Source organism: Balaenoptera musculus, chromosome 8, assembly GCF_009873245.2.
Source record: "Balaenoptera musculus isolate JJ_BM4_2016_0621 chromosome 8, mBalMus1.pri.v3, whole genome shotgun sequence".
Taxonomy (NCBI): Eukaryota; Metazoa; Chordata; class Mammalia; order Artiodactyla; family Balaenopteridae; genus Balaenoptera; species Balaenoptera musculus.
This window is the reverse complement of record NC_045792.1, coordinates 54,114,302-54,133,180: the sequence shown is the minus strand read 5'-3', so window position 1 is coordinate 54,133,180 and position 18,879 is coordinate 54,114,302. Positions and strand designations below refer to the sequence as shown.

The following is an 18,879-nucleotide window of genomic DNA, read 5'->3' as shown; positions in this document are numbered from 1 at the left end:
TCTCTTGCACTGTTGGTGGGAATGTAAATTGATACAGCCACTATGAAGAACAGTATGGAGGTTCCTTAAAAAACTAAAAATAGAACTGCCATACGACTCAGCAATCCCACTACTGGGCATATACCCTGAGAAAACCAGAATTCAAAAACAGTCATGTACCAAAATGTTCATTGCAGCTCTATTTACAATAGCCAGGACATGGAAGCAACTTAAGTGTCCATCATCAGATGAATGGATAAAGAAGATGTGGCACATATATACAATGGAATATTACTCAGCCATAAAAAGAAACGAAATTGAGTTATTTGTAGTGAGGTGGATGGAGTTAGAGTCTGTCATACAGAGTGAAGTAAGTCAGAAAGAGAAAAACAAATACCGTATGCTAACACACATATATGGAATAAAAAAAAAAAAAAAGGTGTGAAGAACCTAGGGGCAAGACGGGAATAAAGACACAGACCTACTAGAGACTGGACTTGAGGATACGGGGAGGGGGAAGGGTAAGATGTGACAAAGTGAGAGCGTGGCATGGACATATATACACTACCAAACGTAAAATAGATAGCTAGTGGGACGCAGCTGCATAGCACAGGGAGATCAGCTCGGTGCTTTGTGACCACCTAGAGGGGTGGGATAAGGAGGGTGGGAGGGAGGGAGATACAAGAGGGAAGAGATATGGGGACATATGTATATGTATAACTGATTCACTTTGTTATAAAGCAGAAACTAACACACCATTGTAAAGCAATTATACTCCAATAAAGATGTTATAAAAATAATTATTGAGAGGTATGTACTTATTGCCACTTTGTGCATTGTTTTCTGGTTATTTATGTGGTTTTTTTGTCTGACTATGGTGGGCACGTTTGTATGCATGGCTGGTCCCTGGTACCGTTTGCTGCCACATTCTGTCTCATGCACAGTCTGGTGGTCACTGGTGGGTGGGGCTGGGTCCCGACATGGCTGGCTGCATGGCCCTGGGAGTCCCAGGGCAGGTGCAGGCCTGCTTGTGGGCAGGGTCTGATCCAGGTATAGCTGGCTACAGGCCTGGGGTTGATGCCCCCATGCTGGGGGGCAGGGCTGCATCCTGGGGTGGTTGGCTATGGGGTCTGGGGGTCCTGGGACTCTTGCCTGTCCACTGGTCAAAACCAACTCTTATTATCCCACTTCACCAGCTCTTCAAACTTCTCAGGAAATGGCAACTGACTTTTTTCAGCAATTAAGGCCGAAAGTATTATAGTCTTTATTGATTCCTCTTCTCTGATATCCAATTCATCTTGTCAGCTGTACATTAAAGACATTTCCTGAGTCTAACTACACTTCAATTCTACTTCTGCTAATAGAGTTCAAGCCACCAATTATCTGAAGTATTATATCAGTATCTCACAGTCTATTTTCCATAAAAGCAACCAAAATGATTTATTTACAAAATAAATCAGATCATATTACTCCTCAGCTCAGAACCCTCCAATGACTTTCAACCTCTTGCAGAATAAAAGCCAAGTTCTCACAGTAACCATAGGTCTTCCCTCATCTGGTCCTCTGTTAGTTCTCTGACCTTGTCCACCCTACTCATTCACTTCAGGAACACTGGCCTCCTTGGTTTTACACAAGATAGAACAAGCATGCTCTCAAATCAAGTCCTTTGTATACTTGATATGTAACAAACTGTTACATCAGAATAATCTCATGGCTTGCTCATTTACTTCCTTCAGATTTCTGCTCAAATAATGCAAAAGAGAGGAATTCATTCTCTACTCAGAATAAACAGCACGCTTTTCCCTTCTTCCCCCACCCCCTGCTCTCTTAAGTTCCTTATTCTGCTTTTTTTTTTCACAGCACTTACCTTCTGTTACTATAAATTTGTGTAATTGTCATTAGGACAGTTTCTTGTATGTGACAGGAACTCAAATAATAGTTGAATGAATGAGTGACTTCCTAGTATACCTTGTCTTTGAGCATTTATACCTTAAATTCAACAGTGCCTAGTTTTATACAGAAAAGAGAAATCCAGGTTGAAAGCCAAAGAGAATAGTCTCAGGCCCATTTCCTGGGTCTAAAGACAACAACCTAAACATCTTGATATGGGACTAGTAACACTGACTCTCAGATTTTTTTCATTGAGTTATTGGGGCTCCTCTTCAATTATTTTGATGGCCATGATACCCAGAGACCAGATGTCAACCTTGGGGCCATAGACAACCTCTGGTGCCATCCAGTATGGGGTTTCCATCATGGTACTCCATTTTCTCTGCTCTGGCATGATCTGGGCACAGAATCCAAAATCAGTTAGAAAAAGAAAAGATGGAAAGGATTTATATGTAGGGTATTCATTCTGTAAGTATTAACTATATGCCAGTTTAGAGTTTATTACAGAATATTAGATCCTTGAAAATGAACCTGAGGTCCAAGAAAAACTACTGAGGAAAAATGGAAAGGACTTCCCATTATGACAAAGAATGATAAAACTGGAGGAAAGTGACAAAAAAGAGTCACATTTGGGAAACTAGACATATGTGATATTAGAAGCAGTGAAGTTCAAAGCACAATCCTATTTTTGGTGAGGAGGTGATTTCTACTGTTTGAGTATTTTGAATTTTACATATCTATAAACATTTTCAGGCAAATGTCCAGTAGGCAACTGAAGATATGAGTCTTAATTTCTGTACATAGGTCTGGACTTGAGATAAAAATTTCCAAGTCATTTGTGAAAAGATGATTTTTTTTAAGTTACAGGAATAGTTGGAACTGACAAATGCTATAGGAGATAGAGGAGAAAGAAAAGAACCTTAGAAAACACCTAGACTTAGCAGGCAGAAGAGTAATGTAGCAACTGAATGGAACAATGAAAATGCCTCGTTCTGCCAGTACCTGACCGATAATATCATTCTTGACAAATCTCTTACTCTCTGTAGTATACATTTTCCCATCTGTAAAATGTGGGTATCAGAAAAGATAGCCTCAGGGTTGCTACTAAATCTACAACTCAAAGCTAAAATTTTAGATGGTTCTACCAATTATAAAACGCTGAAGACACAAACCAATTGGAAATATTTTTAAACATTCTCAAACTAACACTTCACTTTCTAAGAATATTCCAATGGCTAAATTAATGACAAACCCATATCCAGATGTGGCTTGTCCATGAAAAAGTAAGACTTTCTTTCCTAAAGAGGCTGGAGACCCTGGGCTCTGGATGTCAAAAATTATGATTAAAAAGGATGTTTTCAAGAAATTAGAACCCTCATACATTGCTGGTGGGAATATAAAAATTGTACAGCCACTTTGGAAAACAGTCTGGCCAGTCCTCAAAGTGTTAAGCATAGAGTTGCTATATGACCAGAAGTTCTACTCCTAGGTATATACTCAAGAGAAATGAAAACATACATCCAACCAATAATTTGTACATGAATGTTCATAGCATTATCCATAATAGCCCAAAAGTGGAAATTACCCAAATGTACATCAGTTGGTGAACAGAAATAAATGGAATCTTAACTGCTAATAAAAGGAATAAAGTACTGATATATGCTATAACACAGATGAACCTTCAAAACATTATGCTAAGCAAAAGAAGCCAGTCACAATCAGTACATATTGTGTGATCCAATTTATATGAAATGCCTGGAACAAAAATCTCCAGAGACAGAAAACAGATTAATGGCTACATAGGACTGGGAGGGTCAGGAAGCCAGTTGGGTGGGGAGTGACTGATAATGAGTGTAGAGTTTCTTTTTAGGATAATGAAAGTGTTCAAAATTGATTATGGTGATGGTTGTACAACTCAATATACAAAACTCATTAAATTACATACTTTAAATGAGTGAACTATATGGTGTGTGAATTATATCTCAATAAAGTTATTTTTTAAAAGGAGGGTGATCTCTATGGGAACTTAAGTATAACAGTAATGCCACTCATTTGGGTAACACTTAATTTTTTTCCAAGTGTTTTTTGATCCATATGGCAGCCCTAAGATACATGCAGTATGAATGTTCTAATTTACAATTTAAAGATAAATAATTTGAGGCATATTGATTTCCCCAAGCATACATTTGCATGTATTCTCAACGAGTGAAAGTCAATTCCTGAGGTGAGTGAAAAACATCTTAGATATTACAATCGTTGTGGCTTTCCAAATGGCCACTGTACATAAACAGATAAATAGTATAACTATGGTATCAAATTTTATGGTGGGAATGCGATTAGGAAGCAATGTCTTAAAAGGCTCCTGGGGCGGGGTGGGGGGGCAAGTGGAGACAATGAAAAAAAAAGTTGAGAGGAGGAACCAAGATGGCGGAGTAGAAGGATGTGCTCTCATTCCCTCTTGTGAGAACACCAGAATCACAACTAGCTGCTGGACAATCATCGACAAGAAGACACTGGAACTCACCAAAAAAGATACCCCACATCCAAAGACAAAGGAGAAGCCACAATGAGACGGTAGGAGGGGGGCAATCAGAGTAAAATCAAATCCCATAACTGCTGGGTGGGTGACTCACAGACTGGCGAACACTTATACCACAGAAGTCCACCCACTGGAGTGAAGGTTCTGAGCCCCACGTCAGGCGTCCCAACCTGGGGGTCTGGCAACGGGAGGAGGAATTCATAGAGAATCAGATTTTGAAGCCTAGTGGGAATTGATTGCAGGACTTTGACAGGACTGGGGGAAACAGAGACCCCACTCTTGGAGGGCACACACAAAATAGTGTGCGCATCGGGACCCAGGGGAAGGAGCAGTGACCCCAGGGGAGACCGAACCAGACCTACCTACTAGTGCTGGTAGGTCTCCTGCAGAGGCGGCGGGTGGCTCTGTTTCACTGTGAGGACAAGGACACAGGCAGCAGAAGTTCTGGGAAGTACTCCTTGGCGTGAGCCCTCCCAGAGGTTGTTATTAGCCCCACCACAGAGCCCAGGTAGGCTCCAGTGTTGGATTGCCTCAGGCAAAACAACCAACAGGGAGGGAACCCAGCCCCACCCATCAACAGTCAAGTGGATTAAAGTTTTACTGAACTCTGACCTGCCACAGCAACAGTCAGCTCTACCCACCACCATAGCCTCCCATCAAGCCTCTTAGATAGCCTCAACCACCAGAGGGCAGACAGCAGAAGCAAGAAAAACTAAAATCCTGCAGCCTGTGGAACAAAAACCACATTCACAGAAAGACAGACAAGATGAAAAGGCAGAGGGCTATATACCAGATGAAGGAACAAGATAAAACCCCAGAAAAACAACTAAATGAAGTGGAGATAGGCAACCCTGCAGAAAAAGAATTCAGAATAATGATAGTGAAGATGATCCAGGACCTTGAAATAAGAATGGAGGCAAATATCGAGAAGATGCAAGACATGTTTAACAAAGACCTAGAAGAATTAAAGAACAAACAAACAGAGATGAACAATACAATAACTGAAATGAAAACTACACTAGAAGGAATCAATAGCAAAATAACTGAGGCAGAAGAATGGATAAGTGACCTGGAAGACAGAATGATGGAATTCACTGCTGCAGAACAGACTAAAGAAAAAAGGATGAAAAGAAATGAAGACAGCCTAAGAGACGTCTGGGACAACATTAAACGCAACAACATTCGCATTATAGGGGTCTCAGAAGGAGAAGAGAGAGAGAAAGGACCCGAGAAAATATTTGAAGAGATTATAGTTGAAAACTTCCCTAACATGGGAAAGGAAATAGCCACCCAAGTCCAGGAAGCACAGAGATTCCCATACAGGATAAACCCAAGGAGAAACACGCCGAGACACATAGTAATCAAATTAGCAAAAATTAAAGACAAAGAAAAATTATTGAAAGCAGCAAGGGAAAAACGACAAATAACATACAAGGGAACTCCCATAAGGTTAACAGCTGATTTCTCAGCAGAAACTCTCCAAGCCAGAAGGGAGTGGCATGATATACTTAAAGTGATGAAAGGGAAGAACCTACAACCAAGATTACTCTACCCGGCAAGGATCTCATTCGGATTTGATGAAGAAATCAAAAGCTTTACAGACAAGCAAAAGTTAAGAGAATTCAGCACCACAAAACCAGCTCTACAACAAATACTAAAGGAACTTCTCTAAGTGGGAAACACAAGACAAGAAAAGGACCTACAAAAACAAACCCAAAACAATTAAGAAAATGGTCATAGGAACATACATATCGATAATTACCTTAAACGTGAATGGATTAAATGCTCCAACCAAAAGACACAGGCTTGTTGAATGGATACAAAAACAAGACCCATATATATGCTGTCTACAAGAGACCCATTTCAGACCTAGGGACACATACAAACTGAAAGTTAGGGGATGGAAAAAGATATTCCATGCAAATGGAAATCAAAAGAAAGCTGGAGTAGCTATACTCATATCAGATAAAACAGACTTTAAAATAAAGAATGTTACAAGAGACAAGGAAGGACACTACATAATGATCAAGGGATCAATCCAAGAAGAAGATATAACAATTATAAATATATATGCACCCAACATAGGAGCACCTCAATACATAAGGCAACTGCTAACAGCTATAAAAGAGGAAATCGACAGTAACACAATAATAGTGGGGGACTTTTAACACCTCACTTACAACAATGGACAGATCATCCAAAATGAAAATAAGGAAACAGAAGCTTTAAATGGCACAATAGACCAGATAGATTTAATTGATATTTATAGGACATTCCATCCAAAAACAGCAGATTACATTTTCTTCTCAAGTGCGCAAGGAACATTCTCCAGGATAGATCACATCTTCGGTCACAAATCAAGCCTCAGTAAATTTAAGAAAATTGAAATCATATCAAGCATCTTTTCTGACCACAATGCTATGAGATCAGAAATCAATTACAGGGAAAAAAACGTGAAAAGCACAAACACATGGAGGCTAAACAATACGTTACTAAATAACCAAGAGATCACTGAAGAAATCAAACAGGAAATCAAAAAATACCTAGAGACAAATGACAATGAAAACACGATGATCCAAAACTTATGGGATGCAGCAAAAGCAGTTCTAAGAGGGAAGTTTATAGCTATACAAGCCTACCTAAAGAAACAAGAAAAATCTCAAGTAAACAATCTAACCTTACACCTAAAGGAACTAGAGAAAGAAGAACAAACAAAACCCAAAGTTAGCAGAAGGAAAGAAATCATAAAGATCAGAGTGGAAATAAATGAAATAGAAACAAAGAAAACAATAGCAAAGATCAATAAAACTAAAAGCTGGTTCTCTGAGAAGATAAACAAAATTGATAAGCCATTAGCCAGACTCATCAAGAAAAAGAGGGAGAGGACTCAAATCAATAAAATTAGAAATGAAAAAGGAGAAGTTACAACAGACACTGCAGAAATACGAAGCATCTTAAGAGACTACTATAAGCAACTCTATGCCAATAAAATGGACAACCTGGAAGAAATGGACAAATTCTTAGAAAGGTATAACCTTGCAAGACTGAACCAGGAAGAAACAGAAAATATGAACAGACCAATCACAAGTAATGAAATTGAAACTGTGATTAAAAATCTTCCAACAAACAAAAGTCCAGAACCAGATGGCTTCACAGGTGAATTCTATCAAACACTTAGAGAAGAGCTAACACCCATCCTTCTCAAACTCTTCCAAAAATTGCAGAGGAAGGAACACTCCCAAACTCATTCTATGAGGCCACCGTCACCCTGATACCAAAACCAGACAAAGATACTACAAAAAAAGAAAATTACAGGCCAATATCACTGATGAATATAGATACAAAAATCCCCAACAAAATACTAGCAAACAGAATCCAACAACACATTAAAAGGATCATACACCACGATCAAGTGGGATTTATCCCAGGGATGCAAGGATTCTTCAATATACGCAAATCAATCAATGTGATATACCATATTAACAAACTGAAGAATAAAAACCATATGATCATCTCAATAGATGCAGAAAAAGCTTTTGACAAAATTCAACACCCATTTATGATAAAAACTCTCCAGAAAGTGGGCATAGAGGGAACCTACCTAAACATAATAAAGGCCATATATCACAAACCCACAGCAAACATCATTCTCAACGGTGAAAAACTGAAAGCATTTCCTCTAAGATCAGGAACGAGACAAGGACGTCCACTCTCACCACTATTATTCAACATAGTTTTGGAAGTCCTAGTCACGGCAATCAGAGAAGAAAAAGAAATAAAAGGAATCCCAATTGGAAAAGAAGAAGTAAAACTGTCACTGTTTGCAGATGACATGATACTATACATAGAGAATCCTAAAGATGCCACCAGAAAACTACTAGAGCTAATCAATGCATTTGGTAAAGTTGCAGGATACAAAATTAATGCACAGAAATCTCTTGCATTCCTATACACTAATGATGAGAAATCTGAAAGAGAAATTAAGGAAACACTCCCATTTACCATTGCAACAAAAAGAATACAATACCTAGGAATAAACCCTACCTAGGGAGACAAAAGACCTGTATGCAGAAAACTATAAGACACTGATGAAAGAAATTAAAGATGATACCAACAGATGGAGAGATATACCATGTACTTGGATTGGAAGAATCAATATTGTGAAAATGACTATGCTACCCAAAGCAATCTACAGATTCAATGCAATCCCTATCAAATTACCAAAGGCATTTTTTACGGAACTAGAACAAATCACCTTAAAATTTGTATGGAGACACAAAAGACCCCGAATAGCCAAAGCAGTCTTGAGGCAAAAAAGTGGAGCTGGAGGAATCAGACTCCCTGACTTCAGACTATACCTCAAAGCTACAGTAATCAAGACAATATGGTACTGGCAGAAAAACAGAAACATAGATCAATGGAACAAGATGGAAAGCCCAGAGATAAACCCACGCACCTATGGTCAACTAATATATGACAAAGATGGCAAAGATATACAATGGAGAAAAGACAGTCTCTTCAATAAGTAGTGCTGGGAAAACTGGACAGCTACATGTAAAAGAATGAAATTAGAATACTCCCTAACACCATACACAAAAATAAACTGAAAATGGATTCAAGACCTAAATGTAAGACCAGACACTATAAAACTCTTAGAGGAAAACATAGGAAGAACACTCTTTGACATAAATCACAGCAAGATCTTTTTTGATCCACCTCCTAGAGAAAGGGAAATAAAAACAAAAATAAACAAATGGGCAAAAAGTAGGCATAGAGGGAACTTTCCTCAACATAATAAAGGCCATATATGACAAACCCACAGCCAACATTGTCCTCAATGGTGAAAAACTGAAACCATTTCCACTAAGATCAGGAACAAGACAAGGTTGCCCACTCTCACCACTGTTATTCAACATAGTTTCGGAAGTGTTAGCCACAGCAATCAGAGAAGAAAAAGAAATAAAAGGAATCCAAATCGGAAAAGAAGAAGTAAAGCTGTCACTGTTTGCAGATGACATGATACATAGAGAATCCTAAAGATGCTACCAGAAAACTCCTAGAGCTAATCAATGAATTTGGTAAAGTAGCAGGATACAAAATTAATGCACAGAAATCTCTTGCATTTCTATACATTAATGACGAAAAATCTGAAAGTGAAATTAAGAAAACACTCCCGTTTACCATTGCAACAAAAAGAATAAAATATCTAGGAATAAACCTACCTAAGGAGACAAAAGACCTGTATGCAGAAAACTATAAGACACTGATGAAAGAAATTAAAGATGATACAAATAGATGGAGAGATATACCATGTTCTTGGATTGGAAGAATCAACATTGTGAAAATGACTCTACTACCCAAAGCAATCTACAGATTCAATGCAATCCCTATCAAACTACCACTGGCATTTTTCACAGAACTAGAACAAAAAATTTCACAATTTGTATGGAAACACAAAAGACCCCGAATAGCCAAAGCAATCTTGAGAAAGAAAAATGGAGCTGGAGGAATCAGGATCCCTGACTTCAGACTATATTACAAAGCTACAGTAATCAAGACAGTTTGCTACTGGCACAAAAACAGAAATATAGATCAATGGAACAGGATAGAAAGCCCAGAGATAAACCCACGCACATATGGTCACCTTATCTTTGATAAAGGAGGCAAGCATATACAGTGGAGAAAAGGCAGCCTCTTCAATAAGTGGTGCTGGGAAAACTGGACAGGTACATGTAAAAGTATGAAATTAGAACACTCCCTGACACCATACACAAAAATAAACTCAAAATAGATTAAAGACCTAAGTGTAAGGCCAGATACTATCAAACTCTTAGAGGAAAACATAGGCAGAACACTCTATGACATAAATCACAGCAAGATCCTTTTTGACCCAGCTCCTAGAGAAATGGAAATAAAAACAAAAATAAACATATGGGACCTAATGAAACTTAAAAGCTTTTGCACAGCAAAGGAAACCATAAACAAGAACAAAAGACAACCCTCAGAATGGGAGAAAATATTTGCAAATGAAGCAACTGACAAAGGATTAATCTCCAAGATTTACAAGCAGCTCATGCAGCTCAATATCAAAAAAACAACCGAATCCAAAAATGGGCAGAAGACCTAAATAGACATTTCTCCAAAGAAGATATACAGATTGCCAACAAACACATGAAAGAATGCTCAACATCATTAATCATTAGAGAAATGCAAATCAAAACTACAATGAGATATCATCTCACACCGGTCAGAATGGCCATCATCAAAAAATCTAGAAACAATAAATGCTGGAGAGGGTGTGGAGAAAAGGGAACCCTCTTGCACTGTTGGTGGGAATGTAAATTGATACAGCCACTATGGAGAACAGTATGGAGGTTCCTTAAAAAACTAAAAATAGAACTACCATATGACCCAGCAATCCCACTACTGGGCATATACCCTGAGAAAACCAGAATTCAAAAAGAGTTATGTACCAAAATGTTCACTGCAGCTCTATTTACAATAGCCAGGACATGGAAGCAATCTAAGTGTCCATCATCGGATGAATGGATAAAGAAGATGTGGCACATATATACAATGGAATATTACTCAGCCATAAAAAGAAATGAAATGGAGGTATTTGTAGTGAGGTGGATGGAGTTAGAGTCTGTCATACAGAGTGAAGTAAGTCAGAAAGAGAAAAACAAATACAGTATGCTAACACATATATATATGGAATCTAAGGGAAAATAAAGGTCATGAAGAACCTAGTGGCAAGACGGGAATAAAGACACAGACCTACTAGAGAATGGACTTGAGGATATGGGGAGGGGGAGGGGTAAGATGTGACAGGGTGAGAGAGTGGCATAGACATATATACACTACCAAATGTAAACTAGATAGCTAGTGGGAAGCAACCGTATAGCACAGGGAGATCAGCTCGGTGCTTTGTGACCACCTAGAGGGGTGGGATAGGGAGAGTGGGAGGGAGGGAGATGCAAGAGGGAAGAGATATGGGAACATATGTATATGTATAACTGATTCAGTTTGTTATAAAGCAGAAACTAACACACCAGCGTAAAGCAATTATACTCCAATAAAGATGTTTTAAAAAATAATAAAAAAATAAACAAATGGGACCTAATGAAACTTCAAAGCTTTTGCACAACAGAGGAAACCATAAACAAGACGAAAAGACAACCCTCAGAATGGGAAAAAATATTTGCAAATGAATCAACGGACAAAGGATTAATCTCCAAAATATATAAACAGCTCATTCAGCTCAATATTAAAGAAACAAACAACCCAATCCAACAATGGGCAGAAGACCTAAATTGACATTTCTCCAAAGAAGACATACAGATGGCCAAGAAGCACATGAAAAGATGCTCAACATCACTAATTATTAGAGAAATGCAAATCAAAACTACAATGAGGTATCACCTCACACCACTTAGAATGGGCATCATCAGAAATTCTACCAACAACAAATGCTGGAGAGGGTGTGGAGAAAAGGGAACCCTCTTGCACTGTTGGTGGGAATGTAAATTGATACAGCCACTATGGAGAACAATATGGAGGTTCCTTAAAAAACTAAAAATAGAATTACCATATGATCCAGCAATCCCGCTACTGGGCATATACCCAGAGAAAACCATAATTCAAAAAGACACATGAACCCCAATGTTCACTGCAGCACTATTTACAATAGCTAGGTCATGGAAGCAACCTAAATGCCCATCGACAGACGAATGGATAAAGAAGTTTGTGGTGCATATATACAATGGAATATTACTCAGCCAAAAAAGAAACGAAATTGAGTCATTTGTTGAGACGTGGATGGATCTAGAGACTGTCATACAGAGTGAAGTAAGTCAGAAAGAGAAAAACAAATATCGTATATTAACCCATGTATGTGGAACCTAGAAAAATGGTACAGATGAACTGGTTTGCAGGGTAGAAGTTGAGACACAGATGTAGAGAACAAACGTATGGACACTAAGGGGGGAAAACCGCGGTGGGGTGGGGATGGTGGTGTGCTGAATTGGGCGATTGGGATTGACATGTATACACTGATGTGTATAAAATTGATGACTGATTAAAAAAAACAAAAGTTGAGAAACACTGCCTTAGTGGTACAGCAAAGAAAATAAGTCAGATCTCCTAAGCATCCCAGGCCTGTGTTACTTCCATTAACGTATGTGTGCGTGTGTGTGTGTATGCACATGCGCACGTGCGTGTTCTAGATCCCAGGGGTTTTAATGCAAAGGTGATCATATTTTCTAGGACAGTAACAATTTCACATGATTTTATTTTTCCTAATATTGATTAAACATCCAACTACATAATTTCATCTCTATGCTGCCAGATCTTACATCATCAAACCCCAAGCATACTATTACACTCATCCCCATAAAACTTTGAACCTATTCTTCTAATCACCTAATCTTTTACTCTTTCCCTAATACTGAAACTTCTCTATTATTGGGCTATCGTAAAGTTCCAGTTTTCTATCAGCGAAACACCCAGTATGCTCAGCTTCTCTGAATAGTCTCTTCATCTTCTTGCTCTAATAAAAATGTGGCTATTCCCTGAGGACACTGCTTCTCACAAAGGCCTTATGGAAGTTTTTTTTCCTCCTGCTTTCCCCAACATGTTACAGACCTTAGATTTTTTTTTTAATTTTTATTTATTGATTGATTGATTTTTGGCTGCATTGGGTCTTCGTTGCTGTGTGCGGGCTTTCTCTAGTTGCGGTGAGCAGAGGCTACAGTTTGTTGCGGCACGTGGACTTCTTATTGCTGTGGCTTCTCTTGTTGCGAAGCACGGGCTCTAGGTGCGCGGGCTTCAGGAGTTGCAGCACGTGGGCTCAGTAGTTGTGGCTCACAGGCTCTAGAGCGCAAGCTCAGTATTTGTGGCGCATGGGCTTAGTTGCTCTGTGGCATGTGGGATCTTCCCGGACCAGGGAGCGAACTCGTGTCCCCTGCATTGGCAGGCGGATTCTTAACCACTGCTCCACCAGGGAAGTCCCCAGACCTTAGATTTTTAATAGCAATGAGGAGAAAGGAGATACCGATTTAAGCTTTGTTTTCTATTTCTTTTGCCTGGAAGTACTTTACCCTAGATTTCTGCTTGGCTTGCTTCTGCATACCATTAATATCTTTAGTCAAATGTACGGCAAAACCTTCCCTGACTACTCTGTCTGAAATAGTATCCCCTCTGTCATTACCTTCTTTCTTTTCCTTATATCCTTCATAGCACATGAAGAAAGTAAAATAAAAATATGATATAAATATATATCCATATGAAAGAGATAATGGAAAATATTACAAAGTGTTTACAGCACTTAACATAAACAGGTTGAAATTATGAGTGAAAAAATTATACATGGTACTTCTCAATTTTTCTACAATGTTTACATAATTTTGTTTTCAAAATAAAGTTATCATTAAAGAAAATATCATGTTAACAGAAATTTCAAAACAGGTGTAATAAGAGAATGAAGGGAGAGTTCAGTTAATTTCTCCCACCTCTACAGTGCCCAGGCTGAGATCCCATCAGGTGCAGAACTTTGAGATACACAGATATGGAGGCCACGTCCTGCTCAAGGCTGGTTGGCCTCTGGCCTTACCTCATGGCACACAGCTCCAATCTGGCCTTCATCCATGTGGGTTCCCAAGTATTCCATGTCAAAGAACCTCCAGCCAAGTATTCCATTACGACTCATAGCCCATCTCCCACGAGGTAACTGTAGGAGTAAAGATAAAGGGTGAGAAGGAATAGAGTACCCTGGGCCATAGCAGTGGTTTTCAAAGGACAAGCATACATACAGAGTGACTCTGCATTTCCCTCAGCTCTGGAAGAATCTAGGGTTCTTTTTTCTAAGCAAAAGCAAAATCTGGGGGACAGAATTACTAACTTGACACCTCTTAAGTATTCACCAGGAGCAAACAAAGTAGACTCTTCTGTGAAGCCCCAAAGAGCAGAACTAAAATCGAGAGGTTGAAGATATAATAAAATTTTATTTCATCACAACACAAAGTAGTACCTCCTAAAATTAGGCATGACTCCCAAACCTCTAAAAGCATGAAAGCAGAGAGCACCCAAACATTTGACAAAGACGGGATTTGGAGTCCACGTTACCAATATTAGGGAAAATCACTAAACCTCCTTTAGAGTTCTATTAGATTTGAGATCCATGAGACCCGCACTGGGTCTTGTTCAAAACTCCATCCCCAGAGAGTCCAGCACAATAGATGTCAGTATTTACTGAATAAATCAAATAAAAGAGAATTGCAAATACTAAGTGAAATAAGCATCATAAAAGCCACTGAAAAGCTGTAGAGTTTTATACACATGTCATCATGCTGACAATGATATCCATTTTGAACGTCTCTGATTCTAGGAATGGAATGAATTCAGTAAGGGCTGCAGAACCAAAGCCTCTTCTGGAAGCCAAGGGCTGCCGATTAAGTACTATCGGAGAGATTATGGGGCTGACATGAGTTAGAACTGATAGTTTCACTCAGAGATTGGATCACTCAGCCCTATTATGTGATAAATAAAAAGGTCACTTGGCCTGCCTGGTCAGTTTCCTCAGCAGTAGAATAAGACAAATAACAACAAAGATAGTCCAGAGCTCTACAGACTCTTGTGCTAGCTTTAGACAAAGAAGCTAGACTGGACTGACTTAAGCTGTGTGGTATGTCATCTTACCTTCATCCAGATATTGGGACTATTGCTGGGCAGATAGGGAGACTACTGGAAAAAACAAATGGTCTCAACCAAAGGGTAAGATTTGAGGCCTATTCTCTTGACTATGATTCAATCCAGTCCTCTTTCCATAATATTCTTCTTTCTTTATACTTGAAAGTCATGTAGTTTTTTAATGTCCGTGAAGAATAAATATGACAGATTGCTTTTTTCTTCAACAATCACTTTTGAGAGAGAAGACTATGGGAACGTGGACCAAAAGAGAATCAGGACTGGGTAAAAAGCCTTCCACTTGCCAGGAGCCTATTTCCTCACTGAAAAAGAACATACATTTGTGGCCTGTCACCCAGCACATGGAGAAGATATCTTCAACTTGGACTGACCGGGGGAAAATATGAGCGTCCAAAAGACTATCTCTAGATACTGACAAAGCTGATTCTCTTTCCTGGGTCCGACATGTCCCTGTCAAAACTAATACAATGCAAGACCAGATTCAGGTTGTCTCAAACGCTTTGTGACTACACACTGTGCCAAGGTAACTTCTAAAATCACATCTCAGGGAATTCCCTGGCTGTCCAGTGGTAGGGACTCTGCACTTTCACTGCTGAGAGCCCAGGTTTGATCCCTGGTCAGGGAACTAAGATCCCACAAGCCTAGCAGCATTGAAAAAAAAAAAAAAAAAAAAAAGCAGATAGCCTTTTCATTGTATGATTAAAATCACATCTCAAGGTAAAATCTCAGAGCATCACATATTTTGAGAAGAAGTAATATGAATGGAGTTCTCTTCTGGGAACTCACAAAAGCCATGGACTATCAAATGCAGTACCTTCACTGAGTGCTTAGGTTAAGAGCACCCACTTTGTCCTCCCGCAGGAACTCCCCGGTATTCTTTTCTATGCCAGACTAGGAGCTATTTGATGGCAGGGACTGAGCCTTATTACTTCTGATTCCACAGTAAAAGCCTCTGGAGACACCAGAAAAGGCATGATCAATAAACAATTTATAAATCCTCTAATCCCTTCCTAGAACACAAATTCCTTCAACAACATTGTCATGTATTTACTGTTTAGATAACTCCAATGATGGGAAACTCCCTGTTTTATGAGACAGGCCATAACTCTATTGGACAGCATTCATTTTTCCTTATCCTGAGACAAAACCTGGTACCTTATAACTTTTAGTACTTTGTCCACACACTATTCTCTGTATAATGAGTTCATAAAAGAGACGAGAAGATGGAAAATAACTTTCAGAGGATTTTTCAGAGCCAGTCATGACCCAGATTGTGGAGAGACAATCATCCCCCAAAAGGATAAGGCTTTATTTTCTACAGTTATCAACATCATGTGTTGGAAAGATCAAAGTCCTCTTAAAAACAAAACAAAACAAAACAAAAAACCAGAAGCTTACCAATGATTTAGACACAGAACAAGAAATCTGGTAGAATCTAGCAGAAATGAAATCTAGCAGGCAATGCAGTATAAACAGTAAAGGAATTAGAGGCCAAGACTTGGTCCAATATCACCTGCACCTGTGACATCTCTGAGCTGGGCAAGAAACTCACTTTCTTTTTTACATTTGAAAAATGGAAAGGGAATGGATGTTGATGTAGGGAATATTCAAATCCAAAACCCTCATTTGCTACTTACTGGCTTCCTGATCTTGGACAAGTTATTAACTTCTATGAACTTCAGTTTCTTCATCTGTAAAATACAGATAATAAACCTTGCCTCACAATGAGATACTACTGTTCAGGAAAGTGTTTAGTACAAAGTAAGGCATGACACAAATATTAGCTACAACCCTTATTATTATGCTGAAGAACAGAATTCTGATGGACTGGAACAATGGGGTAGAATATTCAAAATGGGATTTAATGAAGATAATTTAAAAGTTCTGTGTTACCAGCTTAAGGCAATCTCATGTTTAAAAAAAGGGTCAGAGATTTAAATTGGCTACAAATGTACCAGGGGTCAACAATGAAAAAGACCACCTAAAAAAAACAAAACAAAAAACCCCACTAAACAATGAATGAAATCATTAGGTTGTGTTGAGTTTCTTACAAAAGCTGAGTCCCACTCTCTCCATAATGGTCAAATCTCAAAGGAAACTAGAGTGTCATATTTTAAATGAATGCAGACAAACTAGAAGTTATTCAGCAGGGTAAGCAGGATAAGGAAAGATTTGAGATACAGAATGATTTAAAGACCTATACATTTGACTCAGGCAGATGGGCTGAAGGCGTTCCCTAGGGCAGAACAAACAGTACCAGGACCAGCTGCGAGAAGCTACAGGGTGGTAGGGTTCAGCCTAACCCCAGAATACTGTGCAGCAATCAGAGGTATCCAGCAACATGCAGGGTCAGAGGCAGAGAGCCAAGCATCATAGACAAATCTTAAATGGAGGCAGTTCTGAGTGCTGGTGTTGCCTTCTCCTCTAACAGCTCCACCATATATCTGTCCCAAATGCCCTATTTCTCTGGTAGGACTCCACTCCATAAGTAGTTCACAATATTTGGGCTCTTGCTTTCCCTTATGACCAGGATCTCATTAATAATCAGGTCTCTCTTCAGCTGCTGCTGAAGGTTCATCTGCTTAATGGCCACCTGAAATCAGAATACATTCAATGTACAGAGTGACTCAGTATGTACTAAGCACCTACTAAGTACCAGACCATAAACACTTAGGATCAGAGATGAATAAGATGTGGTCTTAGCCCTTGAGGAACTCACAGTTTATTATCGGAGACCAGTGGTACTCAATGTGAGGTCCCCAGACCAGCAACATCAACATCATCTGGGAATGAGCTAGAAATGAAAATTTTCAGGCCCCACCCAGACCTACTGAACCAGAAACTCTGTGATTTAATAAGCTCTCTAGGAAATTCTCATGTGCACCAAAGCTTGAGGATTAAACTTCGTACTAAATAAAATACTTATATTAGAAAAATACTTTTAAAAATCACAATATAAAAGAGGCTCACTATAGCAAGAGTCCAAAAGGAATCCAAATTGGTAAAGAAGAAGTTAAACTGTCACTATTTGTAGATGACATGATATTATACATAGAAAATCCTAAAGATGCTACCAGAAAACTCCTAGAGCTCATCAATGAATTCGGTAAAGTTTCAGGATACAAAATTAATACACAGAAATCTTGCATTTCTATAAACTCGTAATGAAAGATCAGAAAGAGAAATTAAAGAAACAGTCCTATTTACCATCACATCAAAAAGAATAAAATACCTAGACATAAACCTACGTAAGGGACAAAAGACCTGTACTCCAAAAACTATAAGATGCTGATGAAAGAAACTGAAGACAACACAAACAGATGGAAAGATATACTGTGTTCTTGGATTGGAAGAATCAATATTGTCAAAATGACTATACTACCCAAGGCAATCTACAGATTCAGTAATCCCTATCAAATTATCAATAGCATTTTTCACAGAACTAGAACAAATCATCTTAAAATTTGTATGGAGACACAAAAGACCCCAAATAGCCAAATCAATCTTGAGAAAGAAAAACAGAGCTAGAGGAATCAGTCTTCCTGACTTCAGACTATACTACAAAGCTACAGTAATCAAAACAGTATGGTACTGGCACAAAAACAGAAATATAGATCAATGGAACAGGATAGAAAGCCCAGAAATAAACCCACGTACCTATGGTCAATTAATCTACAACAAAGGAGGCAAGACTATACAACGGAGGAAAGACTGTCTCTTCAATAAATGGTGCTGGGAAAACTGGACAGCTACATGTAAAAGAACGA

General features: G+C 38.8%; 1 pseudogene; it reads right to left on the bottom strand.

Annotated features, from left to right (window-relative positions):
- The window catches only part of LOC118899506, a 76,225-nt pseudogene that overhangs the window by 25,375 nt on the left and 31,971 nt on the right, over nt 1-18,879 (bottom strand).